This window comes from Nelumbo nucifera, chromosome 3 (genome assembly GCF_055504915.1).
Source record: "Nelumbo nucifera cultivar China Antique chromosome 3, China Antique-T2T, whole genome shotgun sequence".
Taxonomy (NCBI): Eukaryota; Viridiplantae; Streptophyta; class Magnoliopsida; order Proteales; family Nelumbonaceae; genus Nelumbo; species Nelumbo nucifera.
In genome coordinates, this window is record NC_142651.1 from 56,778,046 (window position 1) to 56,791,680 (window position 13,635).

Genomic DNA, 13,635 nt, shown 5'->3' on the forward strand with positions numbered 1-13,635 from the left:
GGTGCCTTCTCGTGTTCTTGGATTTAGCACCCCATTCAGCCTTCTTTTTCCTGAGGGGGAGATGTTCCACATTCCTTTCAAGGTTTTTGGTTGTGTTTGCTTTGCTCATGTTCTTGGTCCTCATCGCTCAAACCTTGATCCGAAGGCAAACAAGTGTGTTTTTCTTGGGTGTGCAGAAAATCAGAAAGGGTACTATTGTTATGACCCAGTCTCTGAGAGTCGTTATGTTACTATGATTGTCACCTTTTTTGAGTCCACATCTTTTTTCTCGAAGGGTTCTTCTCAAGAGTGTTATAGGCAAGGAAGTGAGCAGTCTATTCCTCTTCCGATTCTAGTTCCTGTGTCCACTCCTATGTCTGACCCTCCTATGTCACCTACTTTACCACCTCCCTTGTGTCCTGTTTCTCAGTGCTACTCACGACAGCGCCTTCGCAGGGAGGTTGATTCCACTATAGAAGAACCCAAATCACTTCCTATCCGTTCCTCGGAGACTACAGATTCGGCTGACACTGACTTAGGTATTCCTCTTGATCCCTCTGATGTTTCAGTTCTTATTGATTCCACTAACCCCATTACAGATGACCTGGACCTTCCTATTGCACTTAGAAAGGGGAAGAGAAAGTATACTGCTCATTGTATCTCACAGTATCTCTTCTACAGTGGACTTTTTCCTTATCATGCCTTCCTTTCTTCCCTCGACTCTGTGTTTATACCCAAGGGTGTCTGTGAGGCTCTCTCCAAACCTGAGTGGAAGACAACTACGCAGGAAAAAATGGCAGCTTTAATTAAGAATCAAACGTGGGAGATTATGGATCTACAGAGGGCAAGGAGGCTAGACTGGTTGCAAAAGCGTACACTCAAACCTATGCCATTGATTACTTAGAGACTTTTGCACCAGTTGCAAAAATGACTTCTGTTCGGATCCTTCTCTCTCTTGCTACTACATACTCTTGGCTCCTTTTCCAACTTGATGTAAAAAATGCCTTTCTTAATAGGGACCTGCAAGAAGAAGTATATATGGATCTTCCTGCTAGTTTCTATAGTGATGCTGAAAAGGGGAAGGTATGCAGATTGAAGAAGTCTCTTTATGGTTTAAAGCAATCTCCTAGAGTGTGGTTTGATAGGTTTAGGAAAGCCTTGATTATTTTTGGCTATACTCAGACTCAATCAGACCAGACATCTCTTATGCAGTGAGTGTGGTGAGTCAATGCATGCATGCCCCACCAGTCCAGCATTGGGAGGTTGTTGACAGGATTCTTGCTTATCTGAAGGGACAACCTGGTAGAGGCATACTATTTGTTGACCATGGACAGTTGAAGCTAGAGGCTTACACAAATGCTGATTGGGCAGGATGCTAGATGACAAGAGATCTACATAAGGAGTTTGCACTCTTATTGGAGGCAATCTAGTTTCATGGAAAAGTAAGAAACAGACAATTGTGGTAAGGTCAAGTAAAGAAGCTAAATACAGAGCCATGGCACAAGGAGTTTTAGAGCTTCTCTGGATCTGTTCCTTATTAGGAGAACTTGGTATAGAGGCAGAAGAACCTATGATGTTGTACTGTGATAATCAGGCAGCAATTAACATTACCCACAATCTAGTTCAGTATGACAGGACAAAGCACATTGAAGTGGGTAGACATTTCATAAGAGAAAGGGTGACCTCAGGGGAAGTTTGTCTTCCATACATTGCTTCTGATTTGCAGCTTGCTGATGTTCTTACAAAAGGTGTTGCAAGAAACAAGCTAGAGCATGATCTACGCAAGTTGGGAATGTGTGACATTTACTCCCAACTTGAGGGGGAGTGTTGAGTTTAGGCCGATTTTAAGTTATTGGGCCCAACTTTGTTTTATTTTTATTTAAGTTATTTAGTTAGGAAGTTATTGGATCTTAGGGCCATTAGTTTATGTTATTTTAAGTTGTGATTGTTCAGCTACTTAAAGTAGCCGCCCTACTAAGGGTATCTTTGTAATCTTTCATTCTTTTATTTAAGTATATAAATCAAGAGGGGTTGGCGGCCAGACCTAATTTCAGTTCTGGTGACATCCCACTCTCTTTTCTTCTTCTCTCTCGCTCTCTCTTGCTGAAACCTTTCAGCTTCTACTACTTTTCTTCACAAAGCATCCATCAGAATCAATTATCAGCAATTTCTACTATCAGCTTACTATTCTACCCTCACTTCAGTATGGAAAGAGTTAGATTATTACCAAAGCATTGAATGGGAGAGTGAGAAAGATGCCAAAGCCTATAAATAGCTAGTCTTACTGCAGAGGGTGTTTGCTTTTCTTTTGGGTCTGAATCCCATGTATTTACCCATTTGGGTGCAGATTTTGGGAAGCAAGGATCTTCCTTCTGCCCAAGAGGTATATGCACTTGTTCAATATGAGAAAAGTATGAAGCCTGTTATGAATCTTTCCGAGGGGGAGACCATTGCTTTATCTGTAAGAGGTAATGTTGGTTCAACAAGAAAGGGGAAAACTAGAAAAAAGGTAGACGATAAAGATAAATTATGGTGCACACTGTCAAAAATCCAGGCATAGTTGCGAGACTTGTTGGGAATTGAATGGGAAACCAGAGTGGGCACAGGAATTGAGCAAGAAATCAACACAAGACCAGAGCAAGAAGGCAAATCAGAAGTTCACTTCGACAAACTTAGCATCCCATGAGCATCATGGTGGTTTTTCTACCATGAGTTCTTCTCAAGAATGCCTCCGTTCTAATCGCAAGGAGGAGATTATAAGCTCCTTCTGTGACCACTTGGAGCAATATGGTAGGGCCCTCTGACAGGCAGATTCTGGATCTACACCTTCTACTTCATTTGCTTCTTCCTTAAGTAATTCATCCATTGCTTTCCTTGTATCTACTAATAACCCAAAATCCCCATGGATTATTGATTCCAGTGCCTCCAACCATATGACTAGTAAGTCAACCTTGTTTCAGTCATATACTCTTCTTTCTAGCAGAGATAAAGTGAGGTTAGTTTATGGATCATTCTCTCCATTGCTAGTCAAGGACTTATATCTTTCCCTTTTGGTCTTACCTTGTTCAATGTTTTGCATGTTCCAAAGTTACCCATTAATTTATTGTCCATTCGTAACATTTGCACATGCCTTAACTTGCTTAGTAACCTTTCTTCCACATTCTTGTGTTTTTTAGTGTTTGGCCTCCGGGAGGACAATTGGTAGAGGGAACATGGTCGATGGTTTCTATGTGTTGGAGAACAAAGTTGGTCTTGCAGTCTCAGAGTTTTTGAGTTAGTCGAGTAAGAGTAAAGTTGTTTTGTGGCACCACCGTTTGGGCCATGTCTTTTGAGTCTTCGAAGTACTTTTTTTTCATATTTGTTTAAGTCTGTGTCAATTAGTGATTTTCAGTACCAAGTGTGTCAATTAAGTAAAAATTTCTGAACTTTGTTTCCTTTACACAAAAAAAGATTAGTTTTCCTTTTTATATTGTGTATTTTGATGTTTGGGTACCTGTTAATATTCCAACTGAGAATGGCTACAAACATTTAATCTCATTTATTGATGACTTCTCTTGATACACATGGGTTTTTACTCTATGCACTCATGGGGAAAGGTCCCTAAACTTGTAAGAGGTTTTCAATCTATGGTCTATACCTAATTTCAGATAGAGATTCAACCCTTCCAATCAGACAATGCCAAGGAGTACTTTCATGGTGACTTCACAGATTTCTTTACTTCCCATGGTTCTCATCATAGGAGCTCATGTTCCGGAATCCCTCAACAAAATGGGGTTGCAGAGAGAAAAAATCACCACCTTCTAGAAGTTACTCGGGTGGATTTTGTTTTCACTATTGCCTATGTTATGAATAGGGTGCCATCTCGGTTACTGGATTATAGGTCTCCTCATCAGTTCCTCTTCCCTAAGGGTTCCATCTTTGTGTGTCAATTTTTTTTCATGATCTCTCTCCCACTTGCGGTAAACTCGACCCCAAAGCTATTGTGTGTATTTTCCTTGGTTATCCTCTTTCTCAGAAAGGCTATTGATGCATTGATCCCATGTCTAAAAAATATTTTGTCTCTATGGGTGTTTCTTTCTTTTGAAAATGTTCCTTATTTTTCTGTTTCTCCTCAAGGAAACCATTCAGTTGAGGAGAAACAAAAACAAACACAAGTTTTATTACCTCCTCTTCCTAATCCTCCTCTATTTCATGTCTTCCGAAAACGTCTCAAAAGTCAGGACCAGCAGAGTTAAATTGCCACAAAGCCGCCAGAAACTATGCCACCAATGCCATCCAAACTCTTGGGGGTTGTCTAAGTCAGAATGGAGGGAGGCTATGAGAACTGAAAAAGCACTTTACAAAAATTGTACTTAGGATATTGTGGATTTGCCTCATCGGAAGGAACCAGTGGGATGTAAGTGGGTGTTCATTGTTAAGTACCATGCTGAGCACCACTAAGAGGTATAAGGTTTGGCTAGTAGTTAAGGGGTATACTCAGGTATATGGAGTTGACTAAATGGAGACTTTATCACCAGTTACAAAAAATGACCCCAGTGAGAGTTTTTTTGTCCTTGGTAGTGAGTTATGACTGGACATTACATTAGTTTGATTTTAAGAATGCGTTCTTAAATGGAGGCTTAACTGAAGAGGTTTATATGTCACTTCCCCCAAGTATGTATGGTAAGGAAATGTAGGGCAAAGTATGCAAGTTGAAGAAATCTCTTTATAGCCTCAACATATCCCCACAAGCTTGGTTTGATAGATTCAAAGTTGCACTTTTTGAGTTTGGTTATACTCAAGCACAATCTAATCATACATTGTTTGTAAAGAGGAGAAGCACTGAAGTTACCTTCCGCATTGTTATGTTGATGATATTGTAATTACTGGGAGGATAAAAAGATGGCATCTTGATATCCCAACAGAATATGTGTTAGATCTTCTCATAGAAACTAGGAAACTTGGTGTCAAATCTACTTCTATACCTATTTATGCTAACAATAAACTCTTAGCTAATGATGGTGAGCTTTTGGCATATAGGAGAGTGTTCTAGAGACTTTTAGGGAAGTTGCTATACCTTTGTATGACATGGCTAGATATCTCATATGTTGTTAGTGTGATCAATCAGTTTATGCATGCCCCTAGAGGCACACATATGGCTTGTGTTAAAAGGTAGTGGGCCTTAGTTATGGGCTTATTTTTTTTTCTTTTTCTATTATTTTTTATTGTTGTCTTTAGTGATGGATGTCCTACTAAGGACACTATGTAATTGTCCTTATTTTTTTTCAACAAAAGAATAAAAGAGATCATTGGGGGATGAAGAGAGATTTGAACTCTTTCTCTCTCGCATCTTCTTCAACCTTCTTCTTCTTTTTTGTTTTTTCTTTTCCTTATTTCAGATTATTGTAGGTGGGATGTACAGCGTAGTGTTTTAACATTTGTTGTTTCTGCCTCAGACATATGCTTAATTAGGTCTATATATCTATTTTGAACCCCTTCCTTTTCCAAGACCCACCATATTATCTCTCTAGGAACTCTATCATAAGCCTCTTCTAAATCAATGAACACCATATGAAGATCTTTCTTATTTTCTCTGAACATTTCTTTCAATCTTCTCAAAAGGAACATAACTTCCATGGTTTATTTCCTTGGCATAAAGCCAACTTGGTTCTTCGATACACTTGTTTCAATTCATAATCATTATTCAATTTCTCTCCGAAGTTTCATAGTGTGGCTAATGAATTTAATCCCTCGATAGTTATTACATCTTTGTATATCACCTTTCTTCTTAAATATATGTAGGGGTGAGCATTCAGTTTATTCGATTAAAAACCAAACCAAATAAACTGAATTTTTTGGTTCGGTTTTTGGTTTTTCGGTTAAAACCGACTTTTATTAATATTATACTAATACATATTATATATTATATATTAATATATTTATGTATATGTTAATGTATTTTATATATTTTAATATATTATATTATATATATGTTGAGATTTCTTAGATAGGGGTGTTTTTGGACCTTTTATTCTTCCTTGTACTCTTTTTGTATTTGGGCACCCAAGTAGGGACTTCCTTGTAATTTACTATTTTCAAAGTATATAGATTTTTTGAGGGTGTGAACAGTAACAAAAACATACCTCTCGACTCATCTCTTCTTCTTCTTCTTCTTCTTCTTCTTCTTCTCTCCTCTTGCTTTCTCTCTTCTAAACCCTAGTTTTAACTTTTGTTTGTCAACTTGGTATAAGAGCGGGTAAGGGAACTTGGGAGTACCTCTCCTGTTGATCCTCTCTCATGAGGTGAACTGCTGATGTCAGACTGCCACCGAGTGACGTCAGCAGTCCGTATAGGTGTTGGCGGCAGTCAATGAAACTTACATTGTTTGATTCGCCCTCATTTTAGAGGAATTTTGATATGAATCTTTCTCTCATTCGAAGCTTCTATGATTTTTAGTGATTTTTTCAAGGAGAAAATCTTAAAAATTTCAGATCTGATGTCGAGCCTTGTACATCATGTTTAATGACTTCTTCTGTTGTAAAACCTAAACCATTCAGGTCGTTTCACTCTTTGGGAATGAAAGAAAGTGGTTTCATAATTTTCTGAGCCCTATATAATTTTAGGGAGTTTTGTTTCTCCTTTTATTTTGCCGCCAATTTGGTTTTTTGGCCTCCTTTTGTATCTTAACCGTGTGGTGACCTTGGTTCTTGGGTCTGTGGCTTTGGTTAAGTGTCAGGGGTCATTTTTGGTTGGCGAGAAAGTGTCTTGATAGAATATGGAATATTCTAAGGATGTTCAGATGGTTTCCAGTGTGTTCCCGAGAAGTGTAGATATTGCTAGTAGATGATAAGTACAGTTAAACTTGATGGAACCAATTTTTTAGAGTGGTCTCAATCTGCTAAACTTACCATTACTCGGAGAGGTAAACTGGAATTCATCACAGGAAAGGAGGTGAAGCCAAATCTTGAAGACCCGTAATTTGCGAAGGGGGAACAGGATAACTCCCTTGTTATGTCATGGCTGATTTGCTCAATGCAACCTCATATTGCCCGAAACTACATGTTTCTTCCAACGGCCAAGGATATTTGGGATAGAGTTGTTGCCACTAATTCCTAAGTTAACAATACAGCTAGAGTGTACCAGGTTCGAAGGGAAGCTTGTAGTATGCGTCAAGGGGAGAGATTTGTGGCTATGTATTTCTCTTCTCTACAATCTATTTGGGAAGAAATGGATCACTTGAAAGCACTCGTATGGAAGGACCTTGAAGATGGTGAGCAATATCGGAAGTACATAGAGGAGAATAGAGGCTTTGATTTATTGGCTGGCTTAAATCCAAAGTTAGATTTTACCAGGCAACACATTCTTATTGTTGGCATTGTCTCTCTTGCTTCCGCTTACTCCCTTGTACAAGCGGAAGAAAGTCAAAGGGCCGCCTCCATGATGCAACCTCCTATGATTGATGTTGAAGATTAATCAATTTTATGATGTTTTTTTGAGTAGATGTTTTATATTAGTTGTTAGATAGGAGATGGGGACCATAGTAGTTATGTGAGTCCAAATTTTATTATGTTTTTGAGAGTTATATATGCTGTTTTATGTTTTGCCGCCCTATTGTCTTTGTACTGTTCTATTATTTTTAGTATAAATAATAAGTGAAGGGGGCAGCCAGATTATTGTTCTCTTTTCTTTTCAACATCTCTTCTTCTCTTCTTCTCCTTCTCTCTTCCTTCTCCCTTCAAGAAACTACTTTTCTTTCATATTTTTTAATTCAACAGATTTCTACTTGGTATCAGAGCATCGGCTAGGGTTTCTTGAAGCATTCTCATGCAGCCTTAGATAAGCCGACTGCATGAAGTAGTAAAGGGTTGATCGATCTGCTATAGATTGCCCAGTTCTTGGATTTTTTAGTGGGATCTAGTCATCAAGAAGGTGATCTACTGTTTGGCATCAAAATCAGGAACAACTGGAGTATCGGGAAGAGTCCCAGAAAAGTTGGACTCTTTGTTTTTTATCTGATCTTGGGCGCCTAGGTATTGTTAGTTTTCTTTTGATTTTTTGAAGAGGGCGGTTTGATTGTTGGAATTTTCTGAGCCTCCCAGAGTGATCGATTCACTCCTCTCTGTTGGGAGGCGTGGGGAGGAGAGAGATTTCTCTCCATCTAGGGTCTTCTTCTTCCGGAAGGGTTGGTTTCTGTGTGTGTAATATTAAATTATGTTTTGAAGGTCTCCAATCTATTTTTTCTTACTGTTGAACTGTTTGAAGTAAGATGGAGAGTTGGAATACCAAGATGAAATCTACCCTTACTGTGGGACTAGGTGTTGGAGGTAGTAGTGATATTTTTGGGTCTGGGATCATTACTACAGTAAAACATGATGGTACAAATTATTTGGAGTGGGCATAATCAACTAAGATGGATATTGGTGCCCGTGGAAAATTAGGGTATCTCATTGGGGAGGAGAAGAAACCTGATACAGACTCTTCCCGATGGGTGCAGGAGAATTACATGGTAATGTCTTGGCTGTGTAATTCTATGTTACCTCATATTGCAAAAAATTTCCTATGGGCTAATACTAGGGGGATTTGGGATGGAGTGACTATTAGTTCCTCAATGGTGATTTGCAGGAGGAGGTATATATGGACATTCTAGCAAGCTTTTATGAAAATGTTGGTAAAGGAAAGGTGTGCAGACTCAAAAAATCTCTGTATGGACTGAAACAGTCACCTAGGGCTTGGTTTGACAGGTTTAGAGGGGCACTCATCTGTTTTGGATACACATAGACACAGTCTGATCACACCCTCTTTGTGAAGAGGAGAGATGCTTTGGTGTCAATTCTGATTGTGTATGTGGATGATATAGTGGTGACAGGAAATGATGTGGAGGAGATTGATGATCTCAAAAAATCATTGCAACAAGAATTTGAGATCAAAGATCTTGGTGAGCTCAAATACTTCTTGGGGATTGAAGTTGCAAGATCCAAGCATGGGATCTTCATTTCACAAAGTATGTACTTGACTTACTATGGGAGACTGGGAAGCTGGGGACCAATCCAGCAGACACTCCTATTGATCCAAATCACAGAATTAATGGTGTTGATGGTGAGTTGGTAAAGGATGTGGGGAGATATCAAAGAATGGTGGGTCGACTGCTGTATTTGTCTATGACACGACCAGATATTTCTTATGTTGTCAGTGTTGTGAATCAGTACATGTATGCACCTCAAGTTCAGCACTGGGAAGCTATTGAGAGAATACTTGCATATCTGAAAAATCTCCCTGGAAAAGGCATTCTTTTCTCAAATCATGAGAATCTGAAGCTAGAATCCTATACAGATGCAGATTGGGTAGGATGCTTAGATGACATGAGGCCTACATTAGGAGTGTGTACCTTTGTAGGTGGAAACTTGATCTCCTGGAAGAGTAAGAAGCAAGCGGTTGTGGCAAGGTCAAGTGCAGAGGCTAAGTATAGATCCATGGCTCATGGTGTCTCAGAACTTCTTTGGGTTAGATCTCTTTTGAGTGAGATTGGGATAAAATCAGAGGAACCTATGATGTTATACTGTGACAATCAGGCTGCAATCAATATTGCCCACAATCCAATTCAGCATGATAGGACAAATCACATTGAAGTTGATAAACACTTTATAAGAGAAAGGTTAACAACTGGAGAAATTTATTTGCCTTATGTCTCTTCAAAGTTGTAGCTGGCTGATGTTCTCACTAAAGGGGTGGCAAAGAACAAGCTTGAACACGATCTATGCAAGTTGGGAATGTGTGACATTTACTCCCAACTTGAGGGGGAGTGTTGAAAATTAATCAGTTTTATGATGTTTTATGTTAGTTATTAGATAGGAGGTGGGGACCACAATAGATTTGTGAGTCCAAATTTTATTATGTTTTTGAGTGTTATATATGTTGTTTTATGTTTTGCCGCCCTATAAGGGCATAGTTGTCTTTGTACTATTCTATTATTTATTGTATAAATAGTAAGTGAAGGGGCGGCCAGATTATCTCTCTTTTCTTTTCAACTTCTCTTCTTCTCCTTCTCCTTCTCTCTTCAAGACACTACTTTTCTTTCATATTTTTTAATTCAATAGATCTTTACTATTGATCACTCTGCTTTTATGTCATATTGACCTCAGTCTTGGTAGCATTTTTTCATCAGGTACAGTAAGAGGGTGGCTCCTGAATAAGAATGCCCATTACAATCTGATTCCCCAGACTCAGGTAATCTTGAAGCTCCTAACAATCCTATTATTGTTTGTAACCTTGATCTTCCTATTCCATTTGGAAAGGGAAGAGGACATGTAGCAAGTATTCTATTACTGTGTCTTATGAGGCTCTCTCACTTTCCTATTGTGCCTATATTTCTGCCATCTCTTTTGTTTCCATCCCTCGCTGTGTTACAGAGGCAATGCAGTCCCCTGACTAGAAGGAAGCTATGAACCAAGAAATGGAGGCCCTAATAAAGAACCAGACTTGGGAGGTTGTTCCTTGCCCTAAAGATAAGATTCCTGTTGGGTATAAGTGGGTTTATACTATTAAGTACAAGGCAGATGACTCGATTGAGAGGTACAAAGCTCGACTTGTAGCCAAAGGATACACTCAAGCTTATGGCATTGATTATCTAGAAACCTTTGCTCCAGTTGCTAAAATGAACTCTATTCGTGTGATCCTGTCTCTTGCTGCCCATTACTCTTGGCCTTTATATCAAATGGATGTAAAGAATGCCTTCCTTAATGGGGACTTACAAGAGGAAGTGTATATGGACTTACCACCTAGGGTAAGCTTTCCTAATAGTGATGGAAAAGTCTGCCACCTGAAGAAGTCCATGTATGGGCTCAAACAGTCCCTGAGAGACTGGTTTGACAAGTTCGAAAATGCTATCTTGAAGATTGGGTTTGCTCAATCTTAGGCTGACCACACCTTATTCATTAGAAGAGTTCATGGTAGAGTAACAATGTGATAGTATATGTTGATGACATTGTTGTGATAGGTGATGATATCACAAGTATCTCTCAATTAAAGTCCTTCCTCGCTTCTAAATTTAAGATTAAATACCTTTGGTGATCTCTGATATTTTCTTGGTATTGAAATTGCAAGATCCAATAAGGGAATTTTTTTTGTCACAAAGGAAGTATGTACTTGATTTGCTTTAAGAAGTTGGGAAATTAGGGTGTAAGCCTACAAAAATTCCAATTGATCCTAAACACAAGTTGAGTTCCACTAAAGAAGTCTTCTAGACAGGGGGATATATCAGAGATTGGTAGGCCGCCTTCTGTATCTCTACTTGACTAGACCAGAGTACCAGACATATACTATGCTGTTGGAGTGGTTAGCCAATATATGTATGAACCAAGAACATCTCATATGTAGGCAGTTAATAGAACTTTAGCATACCTGAAAGGATGCCCTAGAAAAGGGATGTTGTATTCCAATTACGACCATCTAAAGATTGAGGCTTACACAGATGCTGATTGGGCAGGGTCCATTGATGATAGAAGGTTTACATCTAGTTATTGTGCCTTAGTGGAAGGTAACGTGGTTTCTTGGAGAAGTAAGAAACAATCTATGGTTGCTCATTCTAGTGTTGAGGCAGAGTACAGGGCAATGGTTGATGGAGTGTCTGAACTACTCTGGTTGAAGACCTTATTGACTGAGATAGGCATCCAAGTAGATATCCCAATGAGACTATATTGTGATGATAAAACAGCCATAAATATTGTCCACAATCCTGACCAACATGATCATACAAAGCATATTGAGGTGGATAGACACTTCATTAGAGAAAAGGTTGCTAGCGGAGAGATTTGCCTTCCTTTTATAAGGTCGGAAGACCAACTAGCTGATTGCCTTACTAAAGGTGTCCACCATCCAAAGTTTGCTAAGAACCTTGACAAGCTGGGCATGATTGACATATATGCTCAGCTTGAGGGGGAGTGTTGAGATTGCTTAGACAGGGGTGTTTTTGGACCTTTTTCTCCTCCTTGTACTCTTTTTGTATTTGGGCGTCCAAGTAGGGGCTTCCTTGTAATTTACTATTTTCAAAGTATAAAGATTTTTTGAGGGTGTGAACACTAACAAGAACACACCTCTCCACACATCTCTTCTTCTTCTTCTTCTCTCCTCTTGCTTTCTCTATTCTAAACCCTAGTTTTAACTTTTGTTTGTCAACTATATATTATATACATATTAAAATATATTATGTTTTACATATTAATAACATATATTATATTATGTATATAATAAATTTCGGTTAATTTGGTTAACTAAATTTCCAATCCTAAAAACCAAAATTTTTTAAAACCGAATTAACCGAACCAAACAAACCGAAACCGAAAATTTTGGTTCGGTTTTTCGATTTTAACCAAACAATGCTCACCCCTAAATATAGGCACCATATTGGTAATTCTCTAATCATCATGCATACTCATATCTTTTACTATCTTATTAAATAACTTAGACATAACAAGCATACCTCTCCCATACCTTTTCACACTTTTATTGGAATCTCATTAGGTTCTAACACCTTTCCCTTCATCATATGTAGTGGCTCTTTTACTGTAGTAGGTCTAGCTCTACGGAGGTACATTATATTTTTAACCCTTAATATTGTTAGATTTCCTCCATTAGCATCCTCTCCCTACTGTTAATTTAATAATCTTTCAAAATAGTTTTTCCATTTTTCATTGATTTCCTCATCTTTTACCAAGACTCTATGATCCTCATCTTTAATGCACCTAACATGGTTTAAATCTCTGCCTTTCCTTTCTCTCAGCTTTGCTAGTTTATACATTCCTTTTTCTCCCTCTTCAGTTCCTAATTTCTGATGAAGCTCATCATAAGATCTACATTTTTCTTCTTTCACTTTCATTTTAACTCCCTTATGGTTTTATATTTTTTTCATTTTTTCCAAATTCTGTAATTTTTAGATTTTTTCCTTTCTTTGTAACATGTTCGTTTTAATCTGATTATATTTTGAACCTCTTCATTTGACCACCAAGTTTCTTTAGTACTTTACCTTTCCCCTTTAAATTTTCCTAAGACATCCTTTGCTACTTTCATTATGTTGTTTGCCATTTCGAGCCAAATATCATTAATCTTTCCATCTAAATTCTAATACCCTTCTATTATCAACTTGTTTTTAAATTGTGCGAGCTTTTTTTTCTTTTAGGTTTTCCTACCTAACTCTTGGACACCTATTTTATTCCCTTTCTCTTCCATTTCTTAATGCACACATCTACCACTATTAATCTATGTTGTGTTGTTAAGCTTTCTCCTAGAACAACTTTTCAATCTTTAAACATCATTCGTTCTGTTTTCCTAGTAAGGAAAAAATTTATTTTTGTTTGATCCACTTCAAAGGTCATTAAGTGTTTATACTTCTTTTGGAAATAGGTGTTTAAAATTTCCAACTCTGTTAACATGGAATCTTATTTTATTTTTCATGTAGCCTACACTATGAGTCTATTTTGAGTTGTATTTCTTGTAGGATGGGAGTAATGTGGGCCAACTCTGCTTGGTCATTGATCATAACATGAAATTCTGGACTGTTAGATAAGCACTTAAGCAGTGCATTGGTGCTAGTTCTGAGCTCCCAACAAATGTTGGGATCTATTCCTTTTGCCCTTTTATTGTCCATTTTCATCTCTAGTGTTTTCTCCTAACTATCAAGGTTCC

At 38.1% G+C, this 13,635-nt stretch overlaps 1 protein-coding gene across 3 annotated transcripts in view; it reads left to right on the plus strand.

The window, feature by feature from the left end:
• The window catches only part of LOC104602108 (myosin-6), a 126,270-nt gene that overhangs the window by 91,019 nt on the left and 21,616 nt on the right, over positions 1-13,635 (plus strand). The window lies entirely within an intron of this gene.